The sequence below is a fragment of the Vipera ursinii genome (assembly GCF_947247035.1).
Source record: "Vipera ursinii genome assembly, chromosome: 3".
Lineage (NCBI taxonomy): Eukaryota > Metazoa > Chordata > Lepidosauria > Squamata > Viperidae > Vipera > Vipera ursinii.
Window position 1 is genome coordinate 168,779,696 of NC_139516.1, and position 20,925 is coordinate 168,800,620.

Here is a 20,925-nt window from a genome sequence, read left to right on the forward strand (position 1 = left end):
CCTTCCTGTCCTCTACCACAGGGCTTTTCAACCAATGGTACGGGTACCACCTGTGATACATTGGCACCTGGCAGGTGGTACGCAACCATCCTAGAAAAGTGGTAGCGGGGGAGGGGAATGCGCTGAACTGATGGCAGCACTACACAAGCCTGAGTGAGAGATGGCTGGAGCTGCAGGGCTGTCAGCGCTCAGCAGAAGTGCCAGGATCAGCGCTTCTTCAGGGCTGTCAGACCTAAGTGGAAGCACCAGGATCAGCACCAGGCTCCAGTTGGAGCTCGGCGCTGATCCTGGCACTTCTGCTGAGCCCAGAAGAAGTGCCAACCAGCTGGAATGTTGCAGCATCTCCAGGGTCTTGTGATTTACATTCAGATGCTTGGTAACTGATTCATATTTATGACGGTCACAGTGTCCTAGGGTCATGTGAAGTGACCAAAACCTGCTGCAACCACCCAGCAGACAGAGGGAATAAAAAGTAAACTTTCCCCAGCCCACTCCCACTGCCAATCCTCAACAGAAATGCTCACAACAATAAAACCTTGAACAGGAGGAAGAGTGCCACTGGGCGGGCAGGCAGGTATCTTGCTCGGTTGTGGCTTGGACAGCACTTTTTTCAGTGCCATGGTAACTTTGAACAGTCACTAAGTGAACTGTTGTAAGTCAAGGACTACCTGTACTTCAACACTTTTTTCCTTTTTTTTTGGTCATCAAGTTTTTGACACCTTGCTAGGCGACTGGTAGTACTCGGATGTTGCCGTATCCTAAAAGTGGTACAATGGGTGAAAAGGTTGAAAAGCCCTGCTCTGCCATCTTCTGGAGTCCATTTAAGGTCACACCTACTGCTTCAATGACTCCATCCAGCCACCTCATTCTCTGTCATTCCCTTCTTCTCTTGCCCTCAATCTTTCCCAGCATTAGGCTCTTCTCCAGTGAGTCCTTCCTTCTCATTAGGTGACCAAAGTATTTAAGTTTCAACTTCAGGATCTGGTCTTCTAAAGAGCAGTCAGGTCTTTAGGATTGATCAGTTTGATCGCCTTGCAGTCCAAGGGACTTTCAGGAATCTTCTCCAGCACCATAGTTCAAAGGCCTCAGTTCTTTGGCGCTCAGCCTTTCTTATGGTCCAACTTCCACTGCCATACATTGCAACTGGGAAGACCATAGCCTTGACTATACGGACTTTTGTTGACAGGGTGATGTCTCTGCTTTTTAGTGTGCTGTCTAGATTTGCCATGGCTTTCCTCCCCAGGAGCAAGCGTCTTTTAATTTCTTGGCTGCAGTCCCTGTCTGCGGTGATCTTGGAGCTCAGGAAAATAAAATCTGTCACTACCACCATTTCTTCCCCATCTATTTGCCAGGAATTGAGAGGGCCAGATGCCATGATCTTGGTTTTCTTAATGTTAAGTTTCAAATTTTGAGTGTATGTCAGTGCAAATACTAGGGTGTAGGTTATCTTGTAAGGCAATCTTTAAATTAGAAATTGTAGCTAGTGCAGAATAATATGAACATGCTTGAGTTAAAAATGTGCCAAAACTTAATTGTACTACCTTTACCACTGACAGGGAATCACACATGTGCCATCTACACTTGAAATCTACTCTAAAGCTTCTCTACTTTTTTAAAAGACAGAGAAAACATGATGTGAAAGCCTTGATTTATCAAAATCATGGTAGGCAACAAACCTCAGTATTTCTGTGCCCATATGATAATATCTCCAAGATACAGAAGATTACAATTTGGAATGTAAGGATTATTTTGTCTGCAGTAGGGTTATGGTACCAGGGTATCAACTGGGAGATGATGAGTTCTAGTCCTGCCTTAGCCATGAAAGTCAGCTGGGTAAACTTAGATCAATCACTTTCTCTCCCAACCCACATCACAGAGTTGTCATTGTGGGGAAAATAGGAGGAGAAAGTTATTTTGGATATGTCAAATTGTTTGCAAAAATAATAAAAGCGGGATATTGCTAAGCACATTGACTCGTGCTTTAGATTGTAAGCCGCCCTGAGTCTTTGGAGAAGGGCGGGATATAAATGGGATTAAAAAAAATATGTAAAATGAAAAAAAAAGAATAGCTGTGGTATGTTTCTTTGAAACTAAGGGAAAATGGAAGGCTGTTATAGATTTGAATGATGAGCTCATGTTATATAATAGAGATAATGGATACATGCAAAGAGTTGTAATTTTAATTATGAATATTATTAATATGTCTTTAATTTGGTAGGGAAATCTTATCACAGGTATGGCTATATGATGAGAGATCATGTTTTGCAGCAGTACATGTGAAAAAATTCGATTTCTCTTGATGGATTATAAACCACACATGAGCTGCTAGTGTAAGATAATAAAATAACTTAATAAAATAAATAATACATTCCAATGAATGAAATTGGTATAAATTATAAGATTTGCTATGAGAGGCCAGGAAACAACATACATTTACATTTGGATGTTCTTTCCAGCGAAGTAGCTTGGACTGGATTTATGGTGATGAGATTAACTTGATGAACTTAGTGAGGTAATAATTCAAACAAGGAGCTGCCATTTGTGAAAGGAGGACAATAGCACAGGAAACAGGAAAGGATATATTAAATAAAGCTAATCATACTTTATTTTTATTCCTTTGATACCTTGAATGTTTCAAGACAGCCAGAATGTTTAAGTACTAAAGAAGGCCTGAGAAGGTCATCACCACCTTTCTTGAATTTATTTATAATCCACATTCATAAATTTAGTGCTATAGTTACATATCACATACATATACAAATAATACACATACACAATATGTGGATTTATAGATTTAAATCCATAATTCTATTCATAGGATAGACAGAGTTGAAGATGTCAATCCAAGCAGAGCTTGAGATACGTGGTCACAGGAAGACAAACTTTGGCATACTTCCAGGTGAAGACTTTTATACAATCCTTTCAGTTTGTGACAGGGCATGCCCTGTGTTTCAACCAATTGTGTGAATGCCAATAAGGCTCTTGTTATTCCATGAGTATTGGCTAGGGCAGGCATGTCAAACTCGCGATTTTTCCCCCCATTGCTGGCAATGGGGTAGGTGTGGTTTTGTTGTGACGCATCCGGCTTGTGGGCTGGCAGTTTGACATGCCTGGCCTAGGGTTTCCACATCTGGGCTTGGAAGATGAAAACAACCACTAGATGGCAACAACAAACTAGAGTTTTCTGCCATCTAGTGTTCATCCAGATATTTTCAATCAATTTCTGGTAACCTAACTATTCCCCCATCAGCCACCATAATTGTCATTTTTTTAATGTTTATATGGATTACATACAATTCATGTTCCATCCTCGATAAAAACAAAAGTAGAAAATGATATTTTGTTTCAGGCTTCCTTACTGGCAAACATCACAATAATGGGCTGAACATTTTACTGAATGAGTTGGATGTGCACATGCCATCTGCTGCGATGATTATACACTTCCAGACTGAGCCCTTACCATCATTTAAATATTTTGTGCTTAGTCTATTTAATGCACACAAATGATTCAGTGGCTACTAGTTTTGTCATAATATAAATGGATTTTTCTTTTATAGCATGACTGTTGATTTTGGGGTATTTTATAGAACAATTATATAATTCATCTAGCAGTCACTGATAAAACTTAAAGGCCAAAGTCAGGGAGTTTAATAGGACAAGGTTTTATTAGTTCTGAATGATTGGAAAAGATAGTAAAGCCAGTTGGTAGACAAGTAATATTTTTTTCCTCGCTGATTGCAGTAAAGATGCTGTTGATGTGTTTATTCGTCAATGCGAGAAGCTTATATGTCTATTATATTACTGCACAATTTATTGTAACAAGATTCAAAAATGCTTTGCCATCCTTTCTGAATGTCTCTATCAGAGTGGAAATAACTGAGATCTATGCCCACTCCCCTGGAGAATCTCCCTCTGAGTAAATGTAAATAGTACCAGGCTGCATGATTTAAAAACTCAATTAAAGTTATATTAAAATAGTTGAAGGTTTTACGTTTCTAGTAACTTTACATCAGATGAGATAGCAAAAAATCCAAGAGACAAAAGTGGGGGAAAAACAGGATTGGAGCACCAAATCAAACTCAGATGGAATCTGGCAATTGTTTGCAGACATATTCTATCAAATGCACAGGTGGCATTAAATACAGTATATGTGTTGTAGATAAAATTAATACAATTGTACCTTGATAGTCAACTGCTTTGAAACTCATTAAATTTGGTACTCGAAGCATTTTGATGCAAAATTTTGTCATTTGTACTCAATGCACAAGTTAGAACTTGTAAGCGTCAGCTGCCTTGTGACTCATTACATTATTCCTTATTTAAAAAAACATTTATTTGGTATTCATTGTTTTTGATATTCATTGCACCTTTTGGAACCAATTAATAATGAGTACGGAGGTACCACTGTATTTACAAAAGTCTATTTTGCTTCATTCACTTTTCATTATTAAAACTGTTGTTTAAACATATTTTTAAGGAGAAATCTAGGATCTAGCAGATCCTTGGTTGATCTTGAAAACTAAGATTGTGGCCCCTTAAACAGACATATCAAACTTGCAACGTCATATGATGTTGCACGATGTATCAGAACTTTTTCTCCATCCCTCCCTCCGTCCCTCCCCTGCTCTCTCTCTCTTTTACACACAGACACATTTAATGCAGTGGCAAGTCTCTTCTTTGTCGTCAATAGGAATCAAGCACAGCTTAAAGGAGCCTTTACATGATTCCTGAGACAGTATGCCAAGAGGTCATAGAAAATATCAGACTCCTACCCATGAAGTTGGTGCGTGGCCTCCCTTACTTCCATTTTACTTCCCATGACTATCTCTAAGTTCTTCTAGTTTATTAAAATATGATTGCACTGTTAGCCTTCATGTACTTAAATCAAACTTTGAGTAATTGAAATGCATAATATTCTAATCTTCATTTTTTTCCTCTCTTATTTTTGACTTTGCCATTCCTGTGTCATTTTTAAATATAAATTAATTGAAAGTTTTAAACACAAGAGTAAACTAAAATAAAGTAAACTAAAATAGAATAAGAAGGAAAAAATAAAAATAGAAGAAATAACAGAGAAAGCTAAAATGAAAAGAGAAAAAAATATGTTATTTTCATCTTGACTATGAGTTGTTTTTACAACTGACTCTAAGTTGTTTACAATGGTTTTGGCTCAGAGACAGTATGAAAATAATTTTGGAAGAATTAATAATTAGGATCAATGTGTTGTTTTTTTTTTTTTACTAAATGGCAGTTGGACATTTTGGGATAGGGTCCCAAAATAATGACTGTCCCATTTCAGAACATAAACTCTTAAGAGATGAACCTGCCTATCTGTCACTGTTATTTTCACTTCCTCAAGTTCACATAGACAGCACTGTCTAAATAATGAAGACGGTGATGGTGATTTCCATGCACCTTTGATCATTTGTTCAACCAGATTAATTATTAGCAATGGGAGAGTTAAAATATGAAGGCAGTGTTTGTTTTGCCTCTGTCAGATTTAGTCTTCTATGAAAACATTATATGAAAAGTCTTAGCAGCTCTGTCCCTCAAGCCCTGACTCTACCGTGTTGGCACATCAATGTCAGCTTTTTATCTAAGATCCTGTTGCCAGATTGTTGTCTTTTCTTTCTACCACCAGTTCTCCCTTCAAGTAGACAGCTGTGTATCCATGCTATCTTTCAACATATTTCTGGCCTTTTTCCTCCTGTATTTCTCTGTATCTAGCAGCACTTACCAGCTTAAATATCTCTAAAAAGGAAATATCATATACCCCGCTGTTGGTCCTGAGCTGCAGGTTATTTACAAGACATTATTGCATGAAAAACAAACTTTTAGCAATGTGTTCATTACTCTGTCTTTATAAATATTCTAATTACTACTATTTCTACTATTTAGAATTGATAAAAGGCTTAAAGATGTTGTTGTCAATTTTCCCTGTTACTAAAACAGAGCTAACCTTTTTCCAATGGGTAAATGCTGTCATCTTCCAACATCTTGGATCTTCACGGTACATCTTTTTTTAGGTTTTCAGCAAGTCTTTCCCCAGATCTCAGCAAACATCTCTTACCAAGAACTCTCTTCAGTGGAATTCCCTTTGAACAAGCAAGCCTTAAACAGTATAGCACTGTCTAGGCCAATTTAGTTTTACTAGCCAACATTGTTCTTTATTAAACTGACAGCAACTCTTCAAAAGTATAATTAAGTGTTCTTTAATTTTTTGACCATATCACATATTTCTATTCTAGTTCTCTCTTCAGTTTAAGACCTAATTCTGATTCTAGTTCTGCTTCTACTTAGGAGAACAATTTTTTGTGTGTGGGAAAATGAAATATGGGTCAGATAACTGACATACAGTATATTTTTAGAATGGTTTAGAAGAGGGATTGGTGTTGATGCCTCAATGTTTTGGTACCCTAAGTGAAGTCTATTTTGTCTTAGCCTACCAGCCCTGCTTAGAAGGGTGGGAAGGCCAAAATAGTTCAGTAAATAAGTAAATAAGTAAATTATTTACTAGGCAAATAAATAAATACAATATTGTTCACCTCTGACTTAACATAGAGAAGAATATATCACCGAAGTAACTCTCTTATTTTGGTGTGCCTGATGATCAAACACTATTAGCCTTCATTTCTACTCTTTGACAGCTGTAATGGAAACAAAATGGAAATAGTCTAGTGAAACTGTATCTTATTATTATTATTATTATTATTATTATTATTATTATTATTATTATTATTATTATTATTATTATTATTAATTAAACTTACATACCACCCTTCTCCCGCAGGACCCAGGGTGGTTCACAAGGCAATTAAAACAACAATCTTTTAAATGGACTACTTACTTGTTTGACAGACAACGCATTTGGTTTTCTGCTACATCCAATCTTCTGGACAATCTTACTTATCGATTCTTGGTTCTCATAATCTTTTGCTTATGTTCTTTCAGATAGTTTTCAAATGGTTATCAGTGAATCTCTTCAATCTAATCATTCATTTTAACTATCATGATAATTAAGCATGCAATCCTACCTAAATCCTACTTCATTATAATATATAACATTATATACCATAAATATAATTATCAACACATCTTGTGGTACCAAATTCCATAAATTAATAGCCCTAAATGGCTTGGGTCTGGATTATCTAAGGGAACACCTGCTGCTGGCATCAACTTCCCATCATCCTGTGTGCTCCCACAGGGAGGGCCTTCTCAGGGTACCGCCAGTTAAGGAATGCTGGCGGGTTATTCCTAGGGGAAGGGCGTTCTCTGTGGGTGCGCCGGCCCTATGGAACCAACTTTCCACAGAACTCAGGACTGCCCCTGACCTTTGCTCATTTTGCCGGGACTTGAAAACCTGGTTCTTAGAGCTGTTTGGCCCAGACTGAGAGGTTTTAATTTAATTTAATTTAATTGGGTTTTAGTTCAACTTCAGGGACTGTAATTTAACCAATAGTTTTAATTGATTTTAATTTTGTATACTATGTATTTTAATTTTCCCTGTAAACCGCCCTGAGTCCTACGGGAATAGGGCGGTATATAAATTTAAATAATACATTTATTTTATTTATTTATTTATTTATTAAATTTATATACCGCCCTTCTAAATAAATAATAATAATAATGCAATACCCATAGACATCTAAGGTGTTTTGTATTACTTTGTTTTGTTTTGGTGTCTTCAAGTTAGTCTTGACTCTTGGTGATTTCCTGGATGGTTACTACCTGGAGTTTTTTTAAAATAAGATTTCAGAAGTGTCTTGTCATTGCCTTCTTCTTAGGACTGAGAGAGAGAGTGACTGATCACAGTCACCAAGCTGGCTTCATGGCTAAGATAAGACTAGAACTCATGCTCTTCTGGTTTATAGACTGATGTCATAACTATTACCTATTACAAAAACTGCCTGTCTTTCAAAAATATTATACTGCATATTTATTGACAAGCCCTCTCTGTCCTAGGATTTGATTTTATTTCTTTTTTAATTAAAAAAAACAAAAATAGACCTTTCAATAAATGTCTGTTCCATTACTATTTCATCTTGCCAATTAAAATGAATTAGAAAAGATCACTGCCATTATTGTTTCTCTGAACTTCAAGTTGAGAGAACAAAACAGTAGTGTAAACTCAGAGTCAATATTAATGAAATGCAGACTATAGTCTATTGATTATCCTTCTCTGCTTCCAACATTCCACTTTTCTTTCTCCTGCTCTTTACTTCTCTCTCTCTCTCTCTCTCTCTCTCTCTCTCTCTCTCTCTCTCTCTCTCTCTCTCACACACACACACACACACACACACACACAAAGCTCCTATAGCATGTGGTCAATGGTCCAGATGGTTATACTTTCAGGAATTCAAACCATCTTTAATATACTGGAATAAGTAGAATCTTGCACACAGCAGCAAATTTGATCCCAATAACTCCAGAGAGCCAGTCTGGTATAGTGGTAAAAGCATCAAGCTAGAAACCAAGAAATTATGAGTACTAGTCCTGCCTTAGGCACAAACTCACCTGGGTGACCTTTAATTCTCATCCTAGGAAAGAGTCAACAGCAAACTGCTTGCAAAATCAAAATAAAAACAAAACAACCACTCAACAAGTACATGGCACAACACAAGAGAGCAAACTCATCAGGACAGGATTTAATACACACCTGAAAGACAAAGGGCACTCTTTTGAAGACAACAGGGTTTACATTCTGGACTGAGAGGACTACTGGTTTGAAAGAGGAGTCAAAGAGGCTATCTGTGTTAAAACTGAACAGGCCTCTCTCAACAGAGAGGGAGGGATATGACAGCACTTATTTCCTGTTTACTATGAAGTCCTAGCAGCAGTCCTAAGGTGGGTTCCACACTCATTTGCACTTTGATTCAGGTGACTCTGAAGACACAGATGAACCCCAAGGTGGTTTCAATGACTCTCAGAGTGTAGCAACTGGCTGATTGAAAAGAATACAAATCCACTGGTTAGTTAGAACTAAAAAAAACTTCTCAGATGAGCAATGAAACATCTTCAAGAAAAATCAAGAAAATCCAGTTGCCTTTTGGAGAAAAGCACCCTTGGGACAACCATGACCTGAATGACTGAGAATTTCCAGAGACATATTTCCAAATCCTTTAAAACAAAAACAGTCCCTGCAGAGACTAACCAGACACTGATTCAAAGGCACACACCAACCTAACTCCAACAGAAAACTCTATCCTGTTTAATGTGATAGAAAATTATTGATTAAATAGAAATGAGATGGCAAATATAAAATGAAGTCCAGTTCTTGCAGCTAAAGCATTTAAACAGTTCCAGATGAACCTCGCTTCCCTATCTTCCATAACTCAGAGTGGCATTGATAACTACAGGTTCATTTGGGTGTTTTCAGCCAGCAGATTGCCTTTCCCTGTGTCCAGAATAAAATATTTCAGGGTGATTAATTGTTAGTGGGTGAATGTCAATATTACCTGAAGCATATGCTGCTGCAAATATGCAGACATTTGGAAGGTATCCATTCATTTCAACTTGTGCTTACAAAATTGTACCAATAGCAGTGTTCATCTTTTATAGCTTATGTAGAAGGTTTTACTGAGGCACATACAGTACTTAAATGCTAGCTCCTGGCAACTTTTATTAAACATGAGACTTAGGTAAAGAGAAAAGGTGGAATGAATGCGCCACCAGAGGCTTAGCTCAGCAACAATCCAATGGACTAAACAGATCAAGTGAAGTACTTTGCTGAATTAGTGCCCAGTGGCCAATGCTTTATTTCTAAATAGAGGCGTGAAGGGGCTCAAGACTGCCTTGCATTTACAGGCCTATTTTAACTTGTCCATTTTTTTTCATGCAGTCCAAACTAGATTTCATGCAGTCCAGACTAGTCAGGCAACAATTATTTGGATAAATGAGATACTATTGTCAGACTCTGTGATCATGCAGATATAATGAACCATTCTCCCCTTTTTTGTTTCTTTCTTACAGACCTCTGCTTGTGTTGGGTTTCCAACTCTTAATCCTCCCAAGATTACAGACATTGAACTCCTATTTATTTTAAGGAAACACGTCTGGGAAGGATGTTCTTTGAATTTATTCTGCCTTGCACTTGAGGACAATTTCTAAAATTATTCTGATTTAGGAGCCTGGCTAGAATGCTGCTGCTTTCCATTCATTTGATTTAGTTGCATTATCCCAAGCACAACCGGTGCAACCAATGCCCAAGGGTGAAAATCATGAGGGAATCATATATGTGATCATGACAACATTACTTTTGTGCAGTGTATTACTATTGGATGTTGGTTCTTCTGTACAATTGCTAAAACCTTTCCTGACTGCTTTCTTTTACCTTGTAAAAAAATCAACAACAACAACATCCAAGCATCTGGGTTTTGCCTCATTTTTAGATGTTTCTTTTTAAAATTCTTTTGAGATAGCAGATGTAACTGAGCTCCTAAGTGATTAGAGCTCCTAAATTGTAGCTGTGAAGATTTCCCACTAAGAGCCAAATCTGAGGGTTTTGAGACAGTTGTGTGAGAGGTCACTCCAGAGCAAACTACTTCAACTTCATTCCTAATTCCTAAGGAAATGATATGGATGGGTATTATAGGAATTGCTGTCTAGCACATCTAAAAGTCAACATGTTGAGGAACCAGACATGCCATTGAATATACATCATCTTCCTCCTACTTAAAAAAACAACAACAGTTGTAGCATGGAAAGAAGAAAGCAAGATACCTATCCTGGATGTTATGTATCTCTTTAGAAGAATACTAGACAACATATAAGGAACGGTTGCTGGAATTGGGTATGTCTAGTCTAATAAATAGAAGGATGAGGGGTGACATGATACAGTGTTCCAATATCTCAGGGGCTGCTACAAAGAAGAGGGAGTCAGGCTATTCTCCAAAGCACCTGAGGGCAGGACAAGAAGCAATGGATGGAAACTAACCAAAGAGAGAAGCAACCTAGAACTAAGAAATTTCCTGACAGTTAGAACAATTAATTAGTGGAACAACTCCAGAAGCTGTGAATGCTCCAACACTGGAAGTTTTTAAGAAAAGACTGGACAGCCATTTGTCGGAAATGGTATAGGGTTTCCTGCCTGAACAGGAGGTTGGACTAGATGACCTTCAAGTTCTCTTCCAACTTCTTTATTATTGTTGTTGTTGTTGTTGTTGTTGCTGTTGCTGTTGTTATTGTTATTGTTATGTGGTATGCCTGCCATGCCAGTCTTCTGCCTATGCCCATTGGCTTATCATTTTAGAGATATTTATTCTAAAACAGAGTAACAGAGAAAGAGACACAGGTGGGAAAAAAGCAGTGGGAGCAGGAGTGACTTCTGACTTTCTACTGGCTTCCCTTTTGAGTTTCCTTGGGAATCTTGCAGGAGCTTTGGATATCTGCCTTTTCCCTTCTCCTTTCCCTTCCCTTTCTAGCAGGCAGGTAAGTGGCTGCTGCTGGGTGGAGGAGGGAACAAGGGATTGTGAGACTGGCTGGGAAACTGTCACAGAACATTAAAAATGAGGAACACATAACTGTAGCAGCAGCCCAGCAACCCAGCTGCAGCCAGTAGCATTGAAGTAGCTATATCTTCCCCAAATTTCATTCCCTTGAAACTCATAGGTCCTGGATTTTGCACACATTCTATAAGTTAGTTTATTAGAAGAATCTTGGTTAATAAAGTATTGTCTTATGTTTTCCCATTTTAGTCAGTTAAGGGTCATGACAATTAAATTTGTAATAGTATATAGATTTAGGTATTAAAGGAATGGCTACATTTAATTCATGAACATGAGCTAACTAGCTCCTTTCTCACAACTGTGTCCAATTCAAGAATAGAATCATCTAAATTTATTCAGTCTATGGGAAGAACTTTTTCTTCTTCATGAACGATATCACTTCTTTATGAAAACATAGTTAACTTTGTTTTTATAGGTACATAAGCTGTTCTGTGAAGTTCTCTGTAGCTTAAGAGAAAGGTAAAAATGAAAGTGGACTCAATATACCAGGCACTAGCAGTGTTCCAGGCAAAACTCTGCTTTACATTCTGCACAGTCACAGCCTGCCACTTTCTTCATAGTATCTGTAAGATAAGCTTTAAGGCTGAAATATTTTAAGGAAAAGGGAACAAGACAAGAGAAGAAAAAAAGACTTGATTCTTTGAATCACATCTTTCTTGCAGCTGTTCTCCAAATGTATATAATATTTTATCATTTTATTTTTCTTTATATACTGTAGGATTCAGCCTAACTCAGTTGACGTTTGATCCATAAGGAACCAGTTAGACTGGTTACTCATGATTTTTTTTTGGCTGAAATTTCTCTTTATATTTTTTTTATTTTATTTTTTAATTCCATTTATATCCCGCTCTTCTTCGAAGACTCAGGGTGGCTTACAAGCTTAGCAATAGCCTTCATTCTATGTATATGCCTGCTTATTAGGGCTTTCACACACACACCCCAAGCTGCATTATTACAAAGTCAGCTTAATTGCCCCCAACAATCTGGGTCCTCATTTTACCTACCTCGGAAGGATGGAAGGCTGAGTCAACCTTGAGCCTGGTGGGATGCGAACCTGCACTAATTGCAGGCAGCTGGTTTTACTTAAGGAGGCATTAGCCCTCTGCTCCACCAAGGCTCTTGGATGTTCCTTTCCAGAATTAACATGCTCAATGTATGTTTTTTTGGTATCATGATCTCTGTACTCAGATAACTGGCAATGACTGAACATTGTTTTCTCCCATGTGAATCTATGGAATATGGAAAGAATAGACAGGGGGGGGAATATATCATAGATCACATGCAGCCATTATTACAGGAAGTGATAAAAATCTTCCAAGGATTTACCATTCTTTTATTTCTACCTGAATATTAGTTGGCATGAACCTCCATCAGCTGACTTTAATGCATCTCCCACAAATAAACTTCACTGGGTTCAAAGAAAAGGGTTCTAGTAAAAGAATGCATCCCCCAAAGCTAAGGATAGACCCTTAGAACAACTTAACAAAAGTTAATGCCAGTATGTAAATGAAAATTATGCATTGTGCAGATGTTTCTTTTTTCCATAGAACTAAGAGTCAGGCTAACTGGGAAAAATAATTGACAGTAGATTGATGAAACCCATATTCAGACAGTGCAAAATGAAGGCTGCAATCCTATGAACACTGGTAGATCAACTCAGGGTGATTTACTTCTAAGTAAAATGTGTTGCATTGCAATGTAACAAGTTAATTGAAGCATAAGACCAGGTGATGTATTTGGGGATTAAATTGACCTTTCCGTGCTATGGTCCAGCATAGGGTGGCAGTAATGGAAGCCTAACTCAAAGTAATTAAAGTGAACTTTTTTTACTATCAAGGTAGCAGTCTCTTTGATTGTGATTTCTTTCTGCCTCCCCCTCTGTCTGTTTCTTGAGCTACAAAAGTTTTCCCTTTTAACAATGACCTTTTTCATTTTATCTAGACTGTATCACTTGCTCTTTATGCAAGGCAGACATCTCTGATATTTTTAAAGCAATTTTTTTTGGTCAAAATGCCAAGGCCTTTAACTTTAAAAAGCACCTGCTGTGCATCTCCATTTAGAATGTTTCATATCTTTTTTTTCTTACAGAATTCATGTTCTGAACTGCAGAAGCATGGAAATCTACTGAGGTCTGCATCTCACATTTTATACATCATCATAGCATAGCAGGACTTCTAGAAGGACACAGGTACATTTGTCTCTTACTTTCAGCTGGGAACTTGATTATACCTACACCATTATTATGCATGGCTTCTAATTATATATACATCTTGTTTTCTTTTTTCCTGCCTGTTAGATCTACTTTTGAGGGTTTATTGTTTCAGCAGATTTGTATATTTCAATTAGGTCAAAGATGCAGACACTTTGTGTTATCTTGAATAAAATATTTCTGGGTTTGCATTTCACCATTGAAAATGCCAAGCCCCAAAATGCATACAAACAGTGGCCATGTCTTCATGAAATAATAATAATAATAATAATAATAATAATAATAATAATAATAATAATAATAATAATAATAATAATAATAATAATAATAATAATAATAGTAATAATAATTTAATTTCTATACCGCCCTTCTCCCGAAGGACTCAGGGCGGTGTACAGGGCAATACAATAAAATATAATATATAAAAGTTAAAAAATATTAAATATTACAGCCCAAATCAATAAGTTAATACAATAACATTAAAATACCCCTAAACCCATCAGACCAGGCCGGCTTGTTTAACTGACAACACCTAACTGACTGCTTTGACTCAGAAGATAAATAGCTTAGCCTGGTTAATATTTAGATGAGTGAGTGCCAGGAAGAATTAGACTAACTTGGAGAGTAAAATAGTAAAAGAAGACAATCCTGGAAGACAGCAAGTAGAATTATTAACCACAATCCCTACCAAGGCTTTGTAACTAAAAAAACCTTTGTCTGTGTCAGCTTTCACTCAGGAATGGTTTTCTCAGGGCCCTCTAGTAGCATTGGCCTAGATTGCCAAAGGATAGAGATGCCAAACTACCCCCCTTCTGAATCATTCTCAAACTACAATTCTTTACATTGTCAGGAGGTGGTGCCTTCAATCGGTGTGGCCTAAGGATGCCATATACTCTTGAGCCAGCACTGAACCTAAGATCTCAGGGCAAGTTGCGATCCTTAAAACCATGGAATAAAACCCTAACTTAAAATCTGTACTTATTTATTAATTTATCACATTTATACACCTAAATAAAAATGAAACAACAGTAACTATAATAACTAAATAAAAGACACAGAATTGTACAGGAGATAAGAGGACATGGCAGGTTGTTGCTACAGAAAAAAATAATAGTCTCTAAACTAGCCTCTTCTGTAGAGGAAGGATATTCCAAACCATACATGAGAGAAAAGATGGTTTCTTTCAAATTATATGAGCCACTTTCCCCAGGTGAGGAGCATTGTCCTAACAGCTCTTAATGTATACCCACAAGTGTCCAACCTTGGCAACTTTAAGACTTGTGGACTTCAATTCCCAGGCTGGACTGGTTGCCATCACTCATGCTCCAGTATCTCTCTCATTTAAATTAATGCAATGGGTTTCACAAAGTTCTGTGCCCTACCAACAGGATCACAGATTTTGATATCAGTATTTAAAACTCTAATTGGTTCCTGATCTGTGAGAAAGTCCCTCTCCCAGAACATACATTATGTATATACCGGAGGTGTCCAATGGTGGCAACTTTAAGACTTGTGGACTTCAACTCCCAGAATTCCTCAGCCAGCCTGGGAGTTGAAGTCCACAAGTCTTAACAGCATGTCTTGGCATTAATAGTTGAATTTGCCTCATGCTTAGACTTTGATGTGTTTGGAATTAAGAAAAATATAGTTGATTATGGAATTCAAGTTTCTGAGTGTTTGATGCGATTGTTTTCCTTCGCTGGTGTTTGGCTTGGTTAGAGAGAATTCACAAATAAGAGCCTTGAGCAGGGGTCTTCAAACTTGGTCCTTTTATGACTTGTGGACTTCAACTCCCAGAATTCCTCAGCCAGCCACTCTGGCTGAGGAATTCTGGGAGTTGAAGTCCACAAGTCATAAAAGGGCCAGGTTTGAAGACCTCTGGCCTTGAGGAAGCATATCTGGTCTCTGCAGGTAATACAAGTAGCACATGCTCTTGTCTGAATGGCTTCAGCTGACTTGTACGGTAGGCATAGGAATGTGTGGGTGATCTTACTAGTATAATTCTAATTTGTCAGATTTGTGCCCTGAACCATGCACACAATAATATCCTTTCTAAAATTATAATAGAGAGATTGACTCCTTACCTAAATTTGATTACCCCCATTATATGGCAATTATTCTTTGCATCAGCTACAGTATTGTTAAAAAAAAGCAGTGGAATGGAGCTAGAGGCTTTGAACTATGTCTGATACACACACACACACACACACACACACACACACACACACACACATAGTGAGGCTAAGTGTAAAACCTTACAATAGTAATCTCAATTTCTTGCCATCCCCATTCAAAGAAAGGTTTTTTTAACACACACACACGCACACATACACACACAATCACCTGTACCTAAAGCATGAAACATTTGCTTTTTTATAACTATTTTCCCAATATAAAGCACCTACAAAACTGCTTGCACATAAACAAAGATGATTACAAAGTATCACTACTAATATCAATATTACTAACATTAACCTTAAGCATAATAAAATCCCTTCACTATGTTATGACTTGGGTCAGGTTTTTTTTTTATTTCCCCCACCATGTTTGTTTGTTTGTTTAGTCCCATGGTAGTGAAATTCCTACTGAGCAGAATCAATAAAACTGCTTCTCCCAGCTTCCGGTTTGCGTGCACAGCGCTTGCGGACGTGCAGGAAGAGCTCTCTCTCCCTGCCGTCCAATCCTTCTTCATTGGAGGACCCTGAAAAGGGTCAAAAGTTGCAAGGAGGCCCTCCCTGTGATCGCAGAAGGGCAGCAGCCCTCCGCTTGAATCCAGAGCAGCTCCTTTGGCCCAAAGAAGAAGAGATCGGCCATCTTGATTAAGCCGTTCCCTGCCGAAATCTCTTTTGATGGACTAAGGGGAATCTTTTAAAAAATATATAAACTGATTTTATATTTAGGTTTTAGATCTTTAAAGGAAAACAAAATTAAGCTTCTAGAAGATAATTTTGAACTATACTATAGAATCTAGAATTTTATAACAAAAGATAGTATTTTAATAATTGTTGAACGGTTAAGACAAAAAATATTTTCCTAATAATTGGTGATTTGTTAAGATGAAAACTAGACTTTACTGGTAAAACATAAGAATGTTTTGTAATGAACAGTGTAAGTTTTGTAGACAAGAATTATTCTTTATTGAAATAGGGAATTGTGAGTTACCCAAAAATTAAGCTTTCTTTTGTATATTATAGGCTACTCTAGAGTACTTTATTGCAATTAGGTAAAACTGAAAAACAGGATATTGATATGTATTAGTGAAAATATATTGAAAATTCTCTTAATTGACTAGGTCACAATTAGAAATGTATTAACTTGATTATTTTGACTATATGATAACTAAGGGAATCAGAGAGGGAATCCTTGTTGATGCAACCTGAACTATTTACAAACAACTTGTTATTTGTTACTTTGACTACCCAACCACCATATTGCTTCACAAATACATGTATATGTAAATATTAAAAAATCAATAAAACTTGTATAAAAAAACCCCGCTTCTCCTTTGTTTCATGCTACACAATGTCATGAAGGGAAACTCGATTGTTTAAACTTCCTATTTTAAAATGACCTCATTCATATATTGAGAAGCATTTGTAACAAAAAATAAGCTCACCATTTCAGACCTCTAGTGGGATAAGACACATTAATTAGGATATTTGGATCGATTCATTAGACCATTATATTTCTTTCAGGCATGCTTTTTGTTTGTGGCTGTTCTAAATATATGGCAATGCACATTGCTCTGTTTTGCTTTAGCACTTACCATTGCATGCCTTGAGTAGCTATCTCACTGCCATGAAGCTTGCAGGAATGGTCATCATATTTTGTAATATGCCCACAAAAATGTCTGCACAGATTTAGTAATTATTGTGTTAATAACAGAGTAATTGTGCAGTTGTTTCTTCCAAATAAATTACATGGTAGTCATCTTCTGAATTACCATTAAAATGAAAAATGTCTTTGCTAGATGCCAGTGTGTGATTAACCACTAATTATAATATAATGACATACTTATTGGTGTCTGGCAATATAAAGCATTGTATGAAATTTGAATACTATGAGGTATTGTCAGTGCTGAGAGAAGTCCAAGTATATTATTTTTGTTGACTCTGTGTCTGTCTGTCTGCCTTGCTCTCTCTTTAACAATAGCTATAAATTTGCTAACACCCACAGATCTGTTCTTGGCACACACTAAATATCTGTTGACACTTGGGACATAACATGGTGATCCTCATTAAACAAATAGTTTACTTACTGACAAAAAGATGCTATTTTAGTAAAACTGAGCCAGATGCATGAGTAAGCAGGTGGATTTGACAAAGACATGTCATAAATATAATGTATAAGCCAGTGCATACGAATTCTTTTGTTGTGTTGCTGAGCTGGAGACAATCTAGAGCATTGGCAGGTTGGAACACAGTTTCCTTGACCAGAAGATAAAAAGGAGAAACTAGTAGACATGTAGATAGTTGTATGAGGAAGAATTATGACTAGCAGACCGAGCTGTCAAGGCTAAGCGATATTGTCCAGATGAAGTCAAATAAGCTGGGGAGAACAGACTAATTTTATAAATTCCTTTATTTGCAGTTCTGACTGGCATTCTATAAGGAACAAAAGATATGAATTTAGCAAAAATGCAAATGGGTATCTCTTATTCTTCACTCTGAAATATGAAGAGAATCACATTGATTTATTTTAGATACCTTTTCCCCAGCCCCAGGACTGTTATTGACTTTAAACTATACTTACATTTACTGTGAAGCATACTACATTCTTTTTCTAACGGTTGTCAAAAAGAGTATCTTTTATTAGTTTCAAGTTATGGATTGCTGAAATTGCTTTCCCTTCCTGAATAGAAGATCATGGTACCTTCTGCACAAAAAGGAGAATAAGCCTTTCTTGTGTGCTACTTCTACACTAAGGGAAAAAATTTGGAAGGGAAGAAAATATGGAATTAAAGCTCTTGAGTAATGAAGTACTATGATGGCAACCTAAGGGAAATGGAAAAGATTTTATTCACACGAGATGGTGCAATTTCAATCTTAATTCAAAAACATTTATAAAATATCTGCCCCTAGTTGTTTCAAGGCTCCATTATATATATGTTTTAAATGTTTGTTAAGCATTCAGAATTCACTTGCTTAGTCCCAGACATGGGACAAATCTTTCCAATTGCCATCTTTTCAACAGATGATGAGATAATGGACACAGGACCCTCTGGTTATTTTGTAGTGGAGGAGTGACAGGTGGGAAGAAGTATCTCAGGAGCTGACTTGGAGCTTTGGAAATGCTATAAAAGAAATCATAGCTGCAGAGAAAACATTTTTTTCTAAAACAAAAACAAAATATAGTGCAAAATAACTATTGCTGAATTATGCCAGACTTTAAGGATAGGGTTCTGGTTGCTGAGAAACTGGGATCATTTTCATTCTAACAATCTCAGCATATTACCAAGGTTTACATTTAGTAGAGGAATGTCATCCTGTTCCCATCTCTACACGAAGGTACCCTGTTCATCAATATATATCCTTTGCCCAGGTTTGCCTGGTGCGCCAGTTGCGACCCTATCTAGACCGGGATGCCTTGCGTACAGTCACTCATGCGCTCGTGACCTCTTGTCTAGACTACTGTAATGCTCTCTACATGGGGCTGCCCTTGAGGTCCACCCGGAGACTTCAACTGGTGCAAAATGCAGCCACGCGAGTTGTCTTGGGGGTTTCCCGATACTCCCATGTTACACCTTTGCTCCGCGAGCTGCATTGGTTACCGGTTGCTCTACGGGTGAAGTTCAAGGTGTTAGTGATGACTTACAAAGCCCTTCATGGCATGGGTCCGGATTACCTACGGCAACACCTGCGGCCGGCATCAACTTCCCTCCGTCCAGTGCGCTCCCACAGAGAGGGCCTCCTCAGGGTGCCGCCGATCAAAGAATGCCGATTGGCGGCCCCCAGGGGGAGAGCGTTCTCTGTGGGCGCGCCAGACCTTTGGAACCGCTTACCGGTTGAGCTCCGGATGGCCCCCGACCTTCGCTCCTTCCAGCGCGATCTCAAAACCTTCTTTTTCGAACAAGTTGGCCTGGTCTGACGGGATGGGGTTGGGTTTTTATAAATAGTTTTAATTTTAATATGTATTAATTTTATGGGCATAATGGTTTAATGGCTTTTTAATTTTTGTATTCTGTTTTTTATTATGTATTGCCCTGTTCACCGCCCTGAGTCCTTCGGGAGAAGGGCGGTATACAAATTAAATTATTAAATTAAATTATTAAATATAATCTGATAGCAAGAATATGTTTATAGTTATATTTATGCTTTGCGTCTTTTATTTTGAAATAAGTCTGATAACTCCAAGAAGATATAGTTTAGACAATATAATTGTCTAAAATGCCAAAAATGTCTATGTGGATTATCTCTATGAAAGCCAATTTCACAAGATTCTTCAGATATCTTCAAGTGATTAAGGCTTACAGTATAATTATCTTATTATGTTCAGGAGAGCTTATTGTCAGATAAGTTGGCACAGGATTGCCTCATCAAAAAACTCATCTAACATTACAGTCCAATGACTAAAGGCTAATTTTGGCCTATTGATCATACTATTTCTGAGAAGAGTGATATTACATTTGTTATTTTATCTCTGAACACGTTCTGGCATTCTGCCTTTGATAAAAGATAATTAATTGGATTGGACTTTGAATCAAACACTGCATTTCAGGAAGTCACAGAGAAAGATGCTGTTTGATATGAGAAAAGAAACAAATAATGTTGCTAACTGATTTCCAGACATTGTACATCCTGTTTAGAATGCGGTGGCACATTACAAAAGAAAAGGAGATGCATCATAGCATCCTAAAGCATAGTTTGCAATTTTAACATCAGCATGATTAGGAATGGTTGCCTATGAAGTTATGTATCATCTTTAAATAAATAGGTAATCTTTTCCTAGACTAAGAACAAACTGTTCTTTCAGCAGTCTCTTAATGCTAATTATAATTGTGCTAGTTGACTTTGCATTAATGTGTGTGGTAGGGGGAGGGGGAGCAAGAAAACATTGATGAAAGAGCCATTGTTTTATGTTCAACTGAGAAAGAAAAAGATTTCTGTTCCCGAACATCACATATATACATATGTTGGCATTTCCAATAATGCTTTGATAGGAAAATAATGAAAAAAAGAAATACTCTCTCCTCTCTTTCTCATTTGAAGA